The sequence below is a fragment of the Erinaceus europaeus genome, chromosome 20 (genome assembly GCF_950295315.1).
Source record: "Erinaceus europaeus chromosome 20, mEriEur2.1, whole genome shotgun sequence".
NCBI classification, from domain to species: domain Eukaryota; kingdom Metazoa; phylum Chordata; class Mammalia; order Eulipotyphla; family Erinaceidae; genus Erinaceus; species Erinaceus europaeus.
The window spans coordinates 24,795,153-24,811,649 of NC_080181.1; the positions used below are offsets into that span (position 1 = coordinate 24,795,153).

General features: G+C 41.4%; 1 protein-coding gene across 6 annotated transcripts in view; it reads left to right on the forward strand.

Moving 5' to 3' along the window:
* FAM118B (family with sequence similarity 118 member B) overlaps positions 1 to 16,497 on the forward strand; it is a 58,171-nt gene that overhangs the window by 914 nt on the left and 40,760 nt on the right. For 2 of the 6 annotated variants that reach the window (XM_060180166.1, XM_060180163.1), the window contains exons 1-2: positions 15,617 to 15,664; positions 15,966 to 16,021. The exons of 3 other annotated variants lie outside the window; for them this stretch is intronic. The gene's annotated coding sequence lies outside the window, so the exon portion shown is untranslated. Of the gene's footprint in view, positions 1 to 15,616; positions 15,665 to 15,965; positions 16,022 to 16,497 lie in introns of those variants that run through there. One more of the 6 variants, XM_060180161.1, reaches the window with a different exon arrangement.

The following is a 16,497-nucleotide window of genomic DNA, read 5'->3' on the forward strand; positions in this document are numbered from 1 at the left end:
TACATTATATATATATATGGCTGCTTAGAATGAAGACGTCCCGAGTTGGAGTAGGCACTAGAATTAGGTTTGCCTCCTGCCCCCTCCTGCCCCCCCAAAGGGACTAGCAGGAGGAAATCATATTGAGCGTGAAATAAAGTTGACAGGTAGCTAAGTGGAGCTAGCCTATGGAAAACTAAGTTAAAGGGGGAGTGTGGCATAATGGTTATGCAGAAAGACATGTCTCGGGCATCAAAGTCTCAGGTTCAGTCTCTAGCACCACCAGAAGCTGGAGTTTAACAGAACTCTGGTTAAAAGAAAGAGAGAGAGAGAAAGAACGGAAGGAAGGAAAAGTTAAAGAAGAGTTTGAACTAAACATGATAAAGTCATAAAGAGTTTTTGAAACTTCCCTAGCAGGAGAGAGATTTCCTTGAAAGTGGAGTTCTAGCCACTTAGGAGGTAGCACAGTGGCTCAACATTGGACTTGTAAGGGGGGGGTCCCAAGTTCAATCCCCAGAATCATGTGTGACAGAATGGTGCTGTGGTGCTAACTTGCACTTGCCCACTCTCGCGCACGCTGTCTCTCCTCTCTCTCTCTCTCTCTCTCTCTCTCTCTCGCCCCCCCCCTCTCTCTCAAATGAGTAAGTAAGACATTTTTTAAAGAAGAAAGCAACATTCTAGAAATGAGCCTGGCAAGTGAACACAGGGCAAATTGTAGAGAAGAGAGCTTGGAAGTTAGCTAGGTAGTTGTAGTAAGATGTACTCTTCTCCCTTGTCTTTTTCCTTAGACTGTGCTGTCATTTGAGTTTGGATTGATTTTGAGTTGTATAGATCAAGATGTACCATTGGTAGCAGCTCTTGAACTATGATCCCTTTAAAGACATCTTCCCCCTCCTCCCCCTCCCCCTCCCCCTCCTCCTCCTCCTCCTCCTCCTCTTCCTCCAGGGTTACTGCTGGGGCTCTGTGCCTGCACTACGAATCTACTACTCCTGGAGGCCATTCCACCCCCCATTTTGTTGCCCTTGTTATTGTTGTTGTTATTGCTGCTGCTGTTGTTGGGTAGGACAGAGAAATAGAGAGAGGAGGGAAAGAAAGATAGACACCTGCAGACCTGCTTCACTGCTTATGAAGCGACTCCCCTGCAGGTGGGGAACCCGGGGCTGAACTGGGATCCTTACACCGGTCCTTGCGTTTCACGCCATGTATGCTGCTACCTCACCCCCTATTCTTTTTATTAATTTTTTAAATTTTTTTAAATTTCTACATCTGGCACAGAGTGAGTGATCTTAGAAATAATCATTAGGGCATGTACAAACTATTGTACTTACTGTTGACTGTAAAACATTAATTCCCCAATTAAAAAAAATCAGAAAAGGAAAAAAAAATAATCATTAGGCACTTGAGGGGCATCATAGATGAGGTGTTCAGACAAAGTGTGTCTGAACATTTTGAACCATCTTTGTTAATTTTTTACCTTCAGACTGGAGGTGGGAATAGGTTTATTTATAAAGAGTGGGAAAGATGACTGGGAAAGATGACTGCAAAGAATTCCAAGGGAGAATGAAAAACAGCATCCTTTTATTCTTCTGTAACGCCCCCATCTGCAAATTCACAGGTAAGACATAGATCTATAGAAGTTAAAAGTTGTAGAAGTCGGGCAGCGGCGCAAAGCACAAGGACCGCCTTAAGGATTCCATTGGAGCCCCCGGCTCCCTACCTGCAGGTGAAGCAGGTCTGCAGGTGTCTGTCTTTCTCTCCCCCTCTCTGTTTTCCCTCCTCTCTCCATTTCTCTCTGTCCTATCAAACAACAACGACATCAATAACAACAACAATAACTACAACAATAAAAAGACAAGGGCAACAAAATGGAAAATAAATAAATAAAATTAAAAAAAAAAAAGAAGTTAAAAGTTCTGTCCAGACAAATAGCTTGATCAGTGGGACATTAGACTTGTATGACTGAGATTTCTGGTTTTAGTCTCTGTACCACACATACCACCATGGTGCTCTGGCAAGTCTGTGTCTCTCATATGATAAATAAAATAATGTTAAAAAAAATTCTACAGGATCTTGCAGTGGCACACCTGGTTGAGCGCACATGTTATAATGTGCAAGGTTCCTGGTTTAAGCTCCTAGTTCCCTACCTGCAGGATAGAATCTTCCTGAATGGTGAAGCAGTGCTGCAGATGTCTGTCAGTCTCTCTATCTCTCCCTTCCCTCTTACTTTCTCTATCCAATAAATAATATATATATTAAATATATTTAATTCTACCTTAAAAGAAGTATTATAGTGGCCCCAGGATAGAGTCATGAGGTCCTGAATTTGAACCCTGACATCAAGTGTTAGGCAATGCTCTGGGTTTAGTTCTCTTCTATTTTCTCATTAATAAGTAAATAAATCCTGGAAAACAGGACTTAAATTATTGTTGCTACATGAAACAATATAGCTCTGTTTTGGATATAGGGCTTTTATGCTTTGGTGTAAATGCTGAGAGAACCTGTTCTTTCTTACCATGGCCCTTAATCACAACCAAGAAATGATGCCTTTTCTTACCAGAATTCGCTTTCTATGGCAGGAAACAAAATGAAGAACCAACTCAGATGTTACTGCTAGTGCCGCCACGCTTGGGTTTCAGGTTAAGCTAAGGCACGCAAAAAAAAAAAAGTGGGTCTTTTTTTTTCTCCTGGAGAAGGAACTTTGGAGTTTTCTTCTTGCAGCTATGTAAGAAAAATCTGAAGAATTCAACATTTTGTTTGCTTAGTAGCACCATAAAGCCCAATGTAGGTACCAAAGTTATCACTTCCTTAATGTTTTTCCTATGAGTGTAGACACTTGATGAAGTAGAGTTGTTCTGAGTGTATAAGAGATTATGCAAATAGGGTGATGTTTTCATTGCAGATTTTTGTTTTTATGAGAGAGAGACCAGAGTATTGCTATTGACTCTAGCATGTGGTAGTACTGAAGATTGAACTTGGGGCGTTTGGGACCTCAGATATTTAAGTCCTGTGCTGCAATCCTGAGGTTAATGCCCTAACTCCCATTTATCAGTCAATTGGTCTCCTGTAGGTGGTTCATCTTTTTTTTTCCCCACAGTCCTTTCCTCTGGGCTGTTTTCTCAGTACAGGGAAGAGAAAATTCTGTTTAGGGAAAAAATATTTATTTATATATGTGTGTGTGTGTGTGTGTGTGTGTTGCTGGTGCTTCACTGCTCTGGGCTGACTTTTTAAAAATTTCTTTATTGGGAGATTAATGTTTTACAGATGATAGTAAATACAATAGTTTGTACGTGCATAACATTTCTCAGTTTTCCACATAATAATACAACCCCCACTAGGTCCTCTGTCATCCTTTTCTAGGACCTGTACTCTCCCCCCCACACACACACACCCCAGAGTCTTTTACTTTGGTGCAATACACCAACTCCAGTTCAGGTTCTACTTGTGTTTTCTCTTCTGATCTTGTTTTTCAACTTCTGCCTATCAGTGAGATCATACCATATTCATCCTTCTGTTTCTGACTTATTTCACTTAACATGATTTCTTTTTTTAAAATTTTTTAAAATATTTATTAATTTTCCCTTTTTGTTGCCCTTGTTTTTCATTGTTGTTGTAGTAGTTGTTGTTTATGTCATCATTGTTAGATAGGACAGAGAGAAATGGAGAGAGAAGGAAAAGACAAAGGGGGAGAGAAAGACACCTGCAGACCTGCTTCACTGCAGGTCGGGAGCCTGGGGCTTGAACCGGGATCCTTACACCGTCCTTGCGCTTTGCACCACGTGCACTTAACCCGCTGCGATACCACCCGACTCCCTTAACATTCAAGCTCCATCCAAGATGGGCTGAAAACGCTGAAGTCACCATTTTTAATAGTTGAGTAGTATTCCATTGTGTGTATATACCACAACTTGTTCGGGCCGACTTTTTTTTTTTTTTTTAGATGGTAGAAGAAGAGAAAACACCAAAGCTTCCCAGGTTAACTATCTCACTGTCCCTGTGTCTACATCCTTAAAGAGGATAAACATGGCTTATTGATGCATTTTGATATAAATGCCTCAAAAATGGCCTTACAAAAAAGGTGGGGGAGATAGCACAATAGTTATAAAAACAACTTTCATACCTGAGGCTCTGAAGTCCCAGATTCAATCCCTGTACTGCCATAAACCAGAGTTGTGCAGTGGTCTGGTAAAGAAATAGAAAAAGAAGAACAAGACAACTTTTTTATTTCACAAAGAAAGGTAAGAACTAACTAGTAAAGAGACTTGTGTTTAATGGCACAGAGTGGTGGTGCCTCTGATAGAGTGCACAAGCCCCTGGTCCTCTCCTGTAGAGGGCAAGCTTCCAGAGTGGTGAAGCAGTGCTACTGGTGTCTCACTCTCTTCTTTTTTCTCTCCCTCTTAAAAAGTAAGACACCTGCAGCACTGCTTCCTCTCTCATTAAAATAAATAAAACTGGGAGTCAGGCGGTAGCTTAGCCGGTTAAGTGCACATGGTGCCAAGCGCAAGGACCAGCGTGAGGACCCCCGGCTCCGCACCTGCAGGGGAATGCTTCACAGGTGGTGAAGCAGGTCTGCAGGTGTCTTATGTTCCCCTCCTCTCTCCATTTCTCTCTGACGACATCAATAACAACAATAACTACAACAACAATAAAAACAAGGGCAACTCCAAAAAAGGAAATAAATAAAACTAACAAAAAAATCTTAAGTAGCCATCTAATAAAGAGATGGAAAATGCTTTTATCATGTTTTGACATCATAAGATTTTGGGTAGTCTTGCGATTCCTACCTAGAGATGGTAATTTCTTTAGATAGTTCATTGTTCTTAAGACTTTAAAAAAAATACTTTTCTTGGGGGTCGGGCGGTGGCGCAGTGGGTTAAGCGCATGTGGCACAAAGCGCAGGGACCGGCGTAAGGATCCCAGTTCGAGCCCCCGGCTCCAAACCTGCAGGGGAGTCGCTTCACAGGCGGTGAAGCAGGTCTGCAGGTGTCTATGTTTCTCTCTCCCCTGTCTTCCCTTCCTCTCTCCATTTCTCTCTGCCCTATCTAACAACGAACAACATCAACAATGGCAATAATAACCACAACGAGGCTACAACAACAAGGGCAACAAAAAGGGGGGAAAAAATGGCCTCCAGGAGCGGTGGATTCATAGTGCAGGCCCCGAGCCCAGCAATAACCCTGGAGGGAAAAAAAATTTTTTTTTTCTTTTTCTTTTATTTTATTGGGGGAGGGTTAATGGTTAATATTTAGGAAATATTCAAATACTCCTTGGTCCCACTAGCCAGTATTTACAACCAAGCAGCACAGGGCCTATCTTTGCCTATAGCTCACCCTTACCTCGAATAAAGTTGTGTAGGCATCAGGAGAGACCTGTGGCCTTGGGGGTGCTTAGAGCACTCTGACTGTGTGCCTGCACTTTGGAATTAGACAGACTGGCTCTGCCTTTTGCTAGTTGTGTAAACGTATGCATATTACTCAGTGTCTCCATTACTCAGTTCCTTTATCCTGGAAGATGTGGGTAATACCTAGCTTGGGACTGCTGGGAGGATCCGATGAGTTATATAAGGTTGAAACATTCTATAGAGCCACACAAAAAGAAGCAGGTTTGTGCCCTCAGTGTGCAAAAGGAAGCTTCGGTGCTGTGGTGTCTTTCCTCCCCCCTCCTTTCCTCTTCTCTTCTCTCTCATTGCCACCAGGATTATTGCTGGAGCTCAGTGCCTGCATGAGGAATCCACCACTCCCTGTAGCCATTTTTATTTTCTCTCTTTATTTGATACAATAGAGAAAAATTGAGAGGGGAAGAGCAAGATAGGGAGAGAGAGAAAAAAAAAAAACTGCAGTACTTGCTTCACTACTTGTAAAACTTCCCCCTTTAAGGTGGAAAGTGGGTTATCTCTCTATCTCTGTCTCTGCCTTTCTAGCTAGAAATATCAAAGTTGTCCCGGGGCAGTGAAATCAGTGATGACCAAAAAAAGGGCACTCCTGGAGAGCCTAACACACAGTTATTTTTCAGTAGATATTAGCTATAGCCAGCAATTAGTACAAAACCAGGTGCATATATTTATTTAACAAATCTTCAGTGGAAAATTAACCAGGAGATATATAGGGTGGGGGCTGGGGATATAGCTCAGTAGTAGAGTGCATGCTTTAATGCATGTAACTTTGCTTTCAGTCCCAAACACCAAACCAGAGAAAGGGAGAGATGAAATGTATTCTAATGATGACACTTAAATGATCCACTTAATTTTGGAACTTAAATTTCTCATCCAAAAAAAGTGTTGGGGTGAACAACTATTATTTCTAAAATGCCAGTGTGTGCTAGAAGTGAGGCAGCTTGGAGTTTTAGAAAAGATAATGAGAGGGTCTGGGTGGTAGTGCACTAAATTAAGCACATACAGTACGAAGCACAAGAACCCGGATCACTTCATAAGTGGTGAAGCAGGTCTGCAGGTGTCTGTCTTTCCCTCTCCCTCTCTATCTTCCCCTCCCCTCTCAATTGCTCTCTGTCCTCTCCAAAAAAATCAGGGGAAAAAAAAAGGCTGCCAGGAGCAGTGGACTCTTAGTGCAGGCACCTCTGAGTCCCAGCAATAACTGTGAAGGCAAAGAAAGGAAGGAAGGATGGATGGATAAGATATGAGAAGCCTGGAGCTGTTGTAGTGGCCAGAGCATTAGACTTACGAGGTCCCAAGTTTGATCCTCAGTATTGTGTTTACTGAAATGAGACTTTGAGGTTGTCTGCACAGCCCTCCCACTCCCTACATCCACTCTTTCTCCTGTTAAAAAAAAAGAAAGGAAAATCATGAACTTTGAAAACAGGCTGGTGTTTACAACTGGCTTTATTTTACAGGCATTTATTCTCCTTGGCTTTGGTTTTTTTATATATGCAGCAGAAATACTGCCTTCCTAATAAGATTGTTCTGATGAACAATGAGTTAAATATGTGATGTGGAGCCCAAATGTAGTAAGCACTGAAGTTATTATCAGTAGCATTTCATGATTTTAAACTAAAATAGAGCATTCTCAAAAACTAAAGTTAAACTTTGCATTTTCTGGTATATATATATATATATATTAAGGGTCATCTTATGAGGAAAGGAATATATACTAGATGGGTGACCATGGAAACCATGTTTCCAGAACATGAACAATGAAAAATGAAGGGATGAACTATTCAACCACATGTTTGGATAAAAGCCAGGAGGGTATCAGGATCCCAAGGGAAATTCAAGAAGTTATTTGTAACAGAAGCTGTTTATATTTTTAAAAATCTACTTTCTGCCTTCTTCTGGAAATCTGAACAACAGTGAGTTAATAAATATAGATTGTTGTGTGTGCTGTGAATATTTCTTCTAATGATAGTTTAATGAAAATAATCTCTAAACCTCTTACTGGGAACACTAGACTATTGTCAGTTGATTTCACAAACCACATCCACACTGAGTTTTCCTATCACAGTGTATTAGTCATCCCTTCATCTGCCTAATGATGAGAATTACCTGAGGTACATTAAAACCTATAGATCACTTCTCTAGAAATTTTGATTCAGTAAATTCTGATGTAGAGTCCAGGAATCAGTTTTCCTCACTACTTCCTACCCAAAAAGCTTAAAAGGGGACCTGTGCTAAAAATCCTAGTTAGCAACAGCTAAACTTAAGGTTTATCTATACAGTTAAAAGGAATACCAAAGAGAGGGCCAGGCGGTAGTGCAGTGGGTTAAGCGCACATGATGCAAAGCGCAAGGGCTGGCATAAGCATCGGGGTTCGAGCCCCCCACTCCCCACCTGAAGCGGGGTCACTTCACAGGCGGTGAAGCAGGTCTTCAGGTGTCTGTCTTTCTTCCCGCCCCCTCAATTTCTCTCTGTCCTATTCAACAATAATGACAGCAGTGACAACAACAACAATAATAACAACGATAAACAACAAGGGGGAAAAAAAGGAATAAATAGCCTCCAGGAGCAGTGGATTTGTAGTGCAGGCACTGAGCCCCAGCAATAACCCTGGAGGCAAAAAAAAAAAAAAGAAAGAAAAGAATTACCAAAACATGTCCTGTGGAAATGGGCGGAGATAGCATAGTGGCTATGCAGAAATACCTTTATGACTGAGGCTCCAGAGTCCCAGGTTCAATTCCTCAAACTTCCATAAGCCAGAGCTGAGCAATGCTCTGTTCTCTGTATCTCTCACTTATTTTATCTTTAAAACAGGTGACATTTTAATGTTGCTACCTCCCTGTTTTATTTATTTTTGTCAAATCGATCCATATGTGTGGTTTTAAGTTAGTATTCAAAGACATGGGGAAAAAAAGAAGAAAAAAACAAAAACAATGCATTCTACTTTCTCTACCTTACAGTCTCATTCTCTTTTTTTTTTTTTTTTACCAGAGCACTACTCAACTCTGGCTTGTGGTGGGGGATTGAACCTGAGACTTTAGAGCCTCAGGCATGAGTGTTTCTTTGCATAACCATTATGCTATCTACCCCCACTACAGTCTCATTCTTTAGAGGCAACCACTTAATTGTCTTTCTTTGTTCTCAGGCATTATTTCTAAATCATTTGCTATGTTGTTACCTCTTCCCCCACCCTTGGTATTTGTTTGTTTCTTGTTGTCACAGACCTTAGTTCTCCACCCCTCAACTTCTCTGCTTTCTACATCCTTTAAACTCCCCCCCCCCATAAATCTGTAATACAGTGGGAGGGTAGAAAAGGCACCTTTCCTGTATTTATATCTGCATAGATATTGTTCACTATTGAGCCAGATAATCCATCAAAGCTCTTCTCTTCCTTAGGTTTACTTTCACATTTGCCTGTTTTTTCTTGTTATTCACTTTTTTAAAATATTTATTCATTCCCTTTTGTTGCCCTTGTTTTATTGTTGTAGTTATTGTTGTTATTGATGTCCTCGTTGTTGGATAGAACAGAGAGAAATGGAGAGAGGAGGAGAAGAGAAAGATACACCTGCAGACCTGCTTCACCACTTGTGAAGCGACTTCCCTGCAGGTGGGAAGCCGGAGGCTCGAACCGGGATCCTTATGCCGGTCCTTGCACTTTGCACCACTTGCGCTTAACCTGTTGAGTTACCACCTGACTCCCTGTTGTTCACTTTTTTACTCAGCATTCATTCTCTCTTTGAGCTCAGATTCTTCTGGGATCCTTACATCTTCTCTTCCCTTCCTTCCTTCCTTCCTTCCTTTCTCTTTCTCTTTCTCTTTTTTTAAATTTTTAAAAATTATCTTTATTTACTGGACAGAGACAGCCAGAAATTGAGAGGGCGGTGAGGGGGGGGAGAGCAAGACAGAGAGACACCTGCAGCCCTGCTTCACCGCCCACAAAGCTTTCCCCCTGCAGGTGGAGACTGGGGAGCTCAAACCCGGGTCCTTGCACATTGTAACATGTGTGCTCAACCAGGTGTACCACCACCCGGCCCCATCTTCCTCTTTCTGCCTCCATCAAAAACTACTGCAAAACAGGGCAGAGGAGCCAGCATAATAGTGCTGCAGAAGACTTTCAAACCTCAGACCCTGAGGTCCCAGATTCAGTCCCCAGCATCATCATAAACTGGAGCTGGGCTTTGCTCTGGCAGGTGTCTATCTCTTTCACTAATAACAATTAAAAAAAAAAAAAAAAAGAACTGCTATCCACACTTCATTCAAGAATTGCCCTGTCCTTTTCACAAGAAGTGAAGCAGGTCTGCAGGTGTCTTTCTCTCTCCCTATCTATCTTCCTCTCTTCTCTCAATTTCTCTCTGAGCTCTCCAATAAAATGGGCGGGGGGCGGGAATTGCCTCCAGGAGCAGTGGATTTGTAGTGCTGGCACCGAACCCCAGCAATAACTCTGGAGGCAAAAAAGAAAAGAAAAAAAAATTTTTTTCTGTCTGTCCTGGACTGGCCTCCATTCTACTCTTGCCTTATATCCTGTTTTCCAGAAATATGCACTCCAGTAGTTTCCCAAAAATTAAATGACCTAGTTTTGCCCACAACTTGCTTGGTAGTTTAGAAATGTTACAGAATTCCAGATTGGAAATAAATCTCCCTCAAAATTTTGAGTGTTACTTGATGTTAATTTGCTGTCTAGAATCCATAATTATTTTAGAGGCATAGTGATTAAGATTTTATTTATTTATTTTGCTGCATCCAGAGTTATCACTGGAGCTCAGATCAACTGCTTCTAGAGGCTATTTTTTCCCTTCTGTTGCCCTTGTTTATTGTTGTTGTTATTATTGATGTTGCTACTGTCATTGTTGGATAGGACAGAGAGAAATTGAGAGAGGAGAGGAAGACAGAGAGAGGGAAAGATAGACATCTGCAGACCTTCACCACCTGTGAAGTGATCCTGCTGCAGATGGGGAGCCCGGGAGCTGGAAACAGGATCTTTGCACCAGTCCTTGCACTTTGAGCCATGTGCACTTAACCCACTGCACTACCACCCGGCCCCCCAGATGCTTTTTTTTATATTTATTTATTTTCCCTTTTGTTGCCCTTGTTTTTTTATTGTTGTAGTTGTTGTTGTTGCTGTCGTTGTTGGATAGGACAGAGAGAAATGGAGAGAGGAGGGGAAGACAGAGAGGGGAAGAGAAAGACACCTGCAGACCTGCTTCACCGCCTGTGAAGCGACTCCCCTGCAGGTGGGGAGCTGGGGGCTGGAACCCAGATCCTTACGCAGGTCCTTGCGCTTCACACCATGTGCGCTTAACCCACTGCGCCACTGCCCAGCTCCCCCAGATGTTTTTTATATGACCTTGTTCTGTCTTGTTTTCTTCCTGTCTCACTGGAGACTTTGAGCATATTCTCTCTTCTGGCTGTTCTGTGATTTCTGTCTGGGTCTTTGTCTCTCTCCTCCTATCTTTCTCAATAAATAAGTAAAAAAAAGAAGAAAAAAAAAGTAGGGGCAATAAAGCTTTTTTTAATTGACAAGAACCTGAAGCCATAATGTACTCCCAAAAGTTCCTTTTCAAAACAGCTTTTCTCCAAAGATTCCCAACTAAGTAGTCATCTCCAGATGAGCTTATAGAGTAGTTTTAATTTGCCCTTAAAAAAAAAGAATTTCTTTTGTGAGGGACAGAATGAGAACACTTCTCTAACATTTTTGGTGCTGGGGATGGATCTCTGGACCTCATACTTAGAAGTCCAGTACTCTACTCTATATGACCAAATCCAGTGCTATACTCCTATACGACCAAGTCTAGTACTCTACCCCGTACTACCTCCCAGCCCTTCTGTTTGTCCTTTCTAAGTATTGTACTTTTCAATGTCCTGCACTACCTACTTGTAACCTATTCCTTCTCATCGCCCTGATGAAGTGTCTGCCTCCCTTGGGCAGGCTGCCCTGCCTTTGCAAGCTCCCTGTGATTCCTCCCCCAGCCTGGCACTGACCTCCTTTACTCTTTAAGAAAGTACATTTTTACCACAACAAGGCTACAACAAGGGCAACAAAAGGGGGGGGGATGGCCTCCAGGAGCAGTGGATTCATGGTGCAGGCACTGAGCCCCAGCAATAACCCTGGAGGTAATAATAATAATAATAAGAAGAAGAAAGTATATTTTTAGGTCTCTATAATCTGTCCTCCTCTCACCTATTTTTTTTCTCCTCAGTTATTTTCACTGCCCATTTCTGAAGACTGATAACTACCTGCTCAGCAAAGCAGTGCTTTTAAAGCTTTCTACTAAGTTGGCTTAGTCTTTCTGGCTAGTCTGTGCCTCCGTGGCAGATACAACTTTTTTTTTTTGGCAGAGGAAACGGGAAGGCTTACAGATTTTTACCTCAGCTCTAAAGAATGCTTTCATCTCTCATATCATTGACAGATCAAAGAGAATATTTTCACTTAATTTTTATTAGAACAAAATGAAATTTGGGAGAGGGGAAGTATTAGGCTAGTTTAAGGCTACAAATTATACGCTTATCCTAAATTCTTTTTTGTCTATCATACTCTTGTTCATAAAGATTATTGAAACAGATCCAATCACTGTACTTAAAAAAAAAGAAAGATTTATTGGGGCCGGGTGGTAGCAAATCAGGTGAAGCACAAACAGTGTGAAGCAGAAGAACTGGCCCAAGAATCTGGTTGAGCCCCGGGCTCCCCATATGCAGGGGAGGTCCAAGCAGTGAAGCAGGTCTGCAGGTGTCTTTCTCTTCCCTCCCCCTCAATTTCTCTGTCCTACCCAACATCAACAACAAGATGGGAGAAATGGCCTCTAGAAATAGAGGATTCATAGTGCAGGCACTGAGCCCCAGCAATAACCCAGGAGGAAAAAAAAAAAAAAGATTTGTTTATTAATGAGAGAGTCAGAGTGCAGGAGTTGGACTTGGAACTTCATGCTTCAGAATCTAATACCTTATCTACTGCATCACCTCTTACACCAAGTACATTCTCTTTTTTAAATTATTTATTTTAATGAAAGAGATAGAAAGAGAAAAATAGAGCAGAGCACTGATTGGTTCTGGTTTATGGTGTGGGTTAAACTTGGGACCTCAGGCATGAAAGACTTTTTCATAACCTTGTGCTATCTCCCCAACCCCAGCCAAGTACATTCTTAAAGTATATGCATTTTTAAAAAGCAGCAAATACTTAAGTTGATGCTTGAAACAGAAAGAAGGAAGTAATTAAGTATAACCCCATCACCTCATGATTATTTCCACCACTCAGAGACCAGGAACACACGATAAGGAACAGGTTATTGAACTGCTTTTTGACCTTATAAGTTTGAAATACTGTCTTAAAAGTACCATTGAGTGTTGAGGGACTGTGAAACTGATGTTTTTGAGTAAGTATCTCATGAGTCTGAAGCAAACAAGTTGTGAGCTGAAGATGTAAACTTGGGGGTTATCAACATTTACTTGGTTTTAAATCATTGATGGGGGAAGAGATTGGTAAATAGTAAATACACTGAGGGCCCAATACAGCAGCTTGAGGATCTTTTATCATTAGGTAATTGTCAAAGGAAAAAGAGTTTCCACAAGAGGAATAGGAGAAAAAGAAGACATCAAAATGGAATTATTACTAGAGTTCTAGGACAACTCATACTAACAATGTCATTGAATTTTGCTATAAAGGTGTCTTTTTTTCTTATGTTTCCTTGATCTTCCTCAAGCATGATTATCTGTTTCAGTAATTCGTACATGCATATTAGATTTAGTAGAGTTGTGCTACAAATATTTGTTTATGACATTCTATTTCCCCTAAAAGGTAGAACTTTTTAGGGTCTGGCTCCTAAGGGATTTGGGAGCTCTTGGGTGAGACAGTGTAACTTTGTGTCTTTACTACATGAACTCTGGAGTCAGCATCCTGTGACTTTCTGTGAGATATCCATGTGACCTTTAGCAGGTCATTTAATTTCTCTGTGCCTCAATTCCATTATCTTTGTATGTGTATGATATATGCTGATAGCGGTATCTACTCTGTAGCAGACTGAGTATTTATGAAGTGTAATGACTGACTTGTAAATGCCATATGTTGTTGGGTGGGAGTGGGGCAGAGCCAGATGCAGCAATAGTTCTTAACACCGTATCTGGCATTGTACATATATTAAATATGAAATCTCAATAATTTGTGTCTAATACAGGTCCTGTTAAATCTCCACAAGTAAGTGGTGGAGCTTTGTTTTATAGAACTGGTTTTTTTTGTTTGTTTTACACAGAAGTACTGTGATATTAGCAACTTCTCATGTTGTTGGGGAGGAGAGAAGAAGTAGAGAAGGCTTCCCCAAGGCATGTGAGGATATTTATATATTTTTATCTTATTTATTTATAAGTGGGATAGGAGGAGAGAGAAAGATAGAAAGAACAAGATATCACTTGGTATATTTGTTGCTGGGGATCAAACTCAGAATTTCATGCTTGAGAGTCCAAGGCTTTATCCATTGTGCCACCTCCCAGACCATCTGAGGATTATTATATGTAAGGAGAAACATTACTCTTAAAAAGAGTCACAACTGTGTTTACCATAAAAGGAACAGTATGATAACTTGAACCTTTCAACCTCCTTTTTAATACAACTTGTAAAAGTACCTGTTGATCTCTTAGACTTTATTTTATTTTAATATTTATTTATTCCCTTTTGTTGCCCTGGTTGTTTTTTTTATTGTTATAGTTATTACTGTTGTTGTTATTGATGTCATTGTTGTTGGATAAGACAGAGAAATGGAGAGAGATGGGAAAGACGGGGGGGGGGGGGGAGAAAGATAGACACCTGCAGACCTGCTTCACCGCCTGTGAAGCGACTCCCCTGCAGGTGGGGAGCCGGGGGCTTGAACCAAGATTCTTCCTCTGGTCCTTGCGCTTTGCGCCACGTGCGCTTAACCTGCTGTGCTACCGCCCGACTCCCTATTTTATTTTTTAAAACGTATTTATTTTATTAATGAGGGCAGGGCGTGGTGGTGGACAGACCAGAATACCACTCTGATGCTGGTGCATACTTGAGAGACCAATGCTTTATCTACTGTGCCACCTTCTGGGCTGCAAACTTAAATTAACTCATTGTAGGTACACACTTACTCAGTTAACAAATATGGAACATTACTATCTTGAAATACTATCTATAAATGCTTATGTAGTAGAAATTATGAGTTGGGAATAAGAAAATATATGACAGGTACTGTACTTGTCTTAAAAGGACCTTTAGTCTATGGTAAACTCTAAGAATTGCAAGTGTGAAGCATACAAATGAACTGGGGGCACTGGGTGGTGTAACACCCACGTAAGTGCACACATTATCCTGCACAAGGACCTAAATTCAAGCCCCGTCTCACTTGCTGGGCCAAAGTTTCATAAGTGGTAAAGTAGGTGTCTTTCTCTGTCCTTCTCTTTTCCCTCCCTGCCATTCAGTTTCTCTCTGTTCTATCAAAGAAAATAAATGCAAATAAGATGTCCCAAGAGCTGGCTTAGTGGGTGGAGCACAGGACTTGCAAACATGGAATGGACCCTGGGTTCATTCCCTGATACTACACATGCCTGCGTGATGGTCTGTTTTTTCTCTCTTTCATCTGTAAACCCTGAAGAAGAAGGAGAAAGCAAAGCAGAAGGGGAAGGGAGGAGGAGGAGGGAAGAGGAAGAAGGAGAAATGCAAATAAAGAACTGAGGGCTGAAGGGGACAGATATAAGCAGCCTGCATAAGGTAATATTTAAGCTGCGGGCAGTGGCAAAAGTGCATCACTGTAAGCAGAGTTTTTGTGTGAACCAGGAAAGTGTGTCTTTCTGTCTATCTGGAGTCCGTGAATGAGGGAGAAGGGTGGCTGGGATCTTGTAAACAGGACTTCCAAATGCCAGATCATGCCAGGTCTTGCTGCTATAGGGAGTTGTTTTATTAAATACAGTGAGGAACATTGATTTAACATTAAGCCATGACTTAATCCATTTGTTTCTTGAAATTCCTTTTGCTGTATAGGTTTTTCTTCTTCTTACGTAGTTTAGATACATTTAATATATAAAGTAGGAGAAACTGATTTCTTAGCCCTAAATATGCATATACTAAAGTCATTAGTCAAAATGAGTTCTTGTCCAAAGAATACATACTTAACATAATCAACTACTCAGAACTACTCAGCGACTAAAAAAAGATGATATTGTGCCCTTTGAGACAAAATAGGTGGAATATGTTTAGCAAAGTAAGGAAATGAAGGACAACTACAAGATGGGTTCACTCTTGGAATATAGAGAGCTGAAATGCATGAAGTTGAAGAAAGAAGAAGGGGGGGGGAGGGAGTCGGGCGGTAGCGCAGTGGGTTAAGTGCAGGTGGCGCAAAGTGCAAGGACCGGCCCGGGTTCCAGTCCCCGGCCCCCCACCTGCAGGGGAGTCGCTTCACAGGCAGTGAAGCAGGTCTGCAGGTGTCTATCTTTCTCTCCCCCCTCTGTCTTCCCCTCCTCTCTCCATTTCTCTCTGTTCTATCCAATAACAACCACATCAATAACAACAACAATAATAACTACAACAACAGTAAAAAAAGACAACAAGGGCAACAAAAGGGAAAATAAAAAAAAAGAAGAAGAAGGGGGGGAGGAGAAGGAAGAAGAAGAAAGCAGAAATCAACCAATCTCTAAAACCATGGAAGAAGTTTGATGGTGAGAGTGGTGTGGAACTATGCCCCTATTATCTTACAGTTCTGTAATTCACTATTAAATCACTAAGAATAGTAAGAAAAAAAAATGGGGAGTTTGGCAGTAGCGCAGCGGGTTAAGCGCAGATGGCGAAAAGGCAGGGGCCTGGCTTACGGATCCGCGCTCCCCACCTGCAAGGGAGTCGCTTCACAGAAGGTGAAGCAGGTCTGCAGGTATCTTTCTCTCCCCCTCTCTGTCTTCCCCTCCTCTTTCCATTTCTCTCTGTTCTATACAACAACAACAACATCAATAACAATAATAATAACTACATCAATAAAACAAGAGCAACCAAAGGGAATAAATAAATAAATATTTTTTAAAAGAAATAAAATTATCTGGGGAGTGGGAGATATCTTACTGGTAGAATACAGATGTTCAGTAAGTTGGGCAGTAGCGCAGCGGGTTAAGCTCGGTTGGCCCAAAGCAAGGACAGGCGTAAG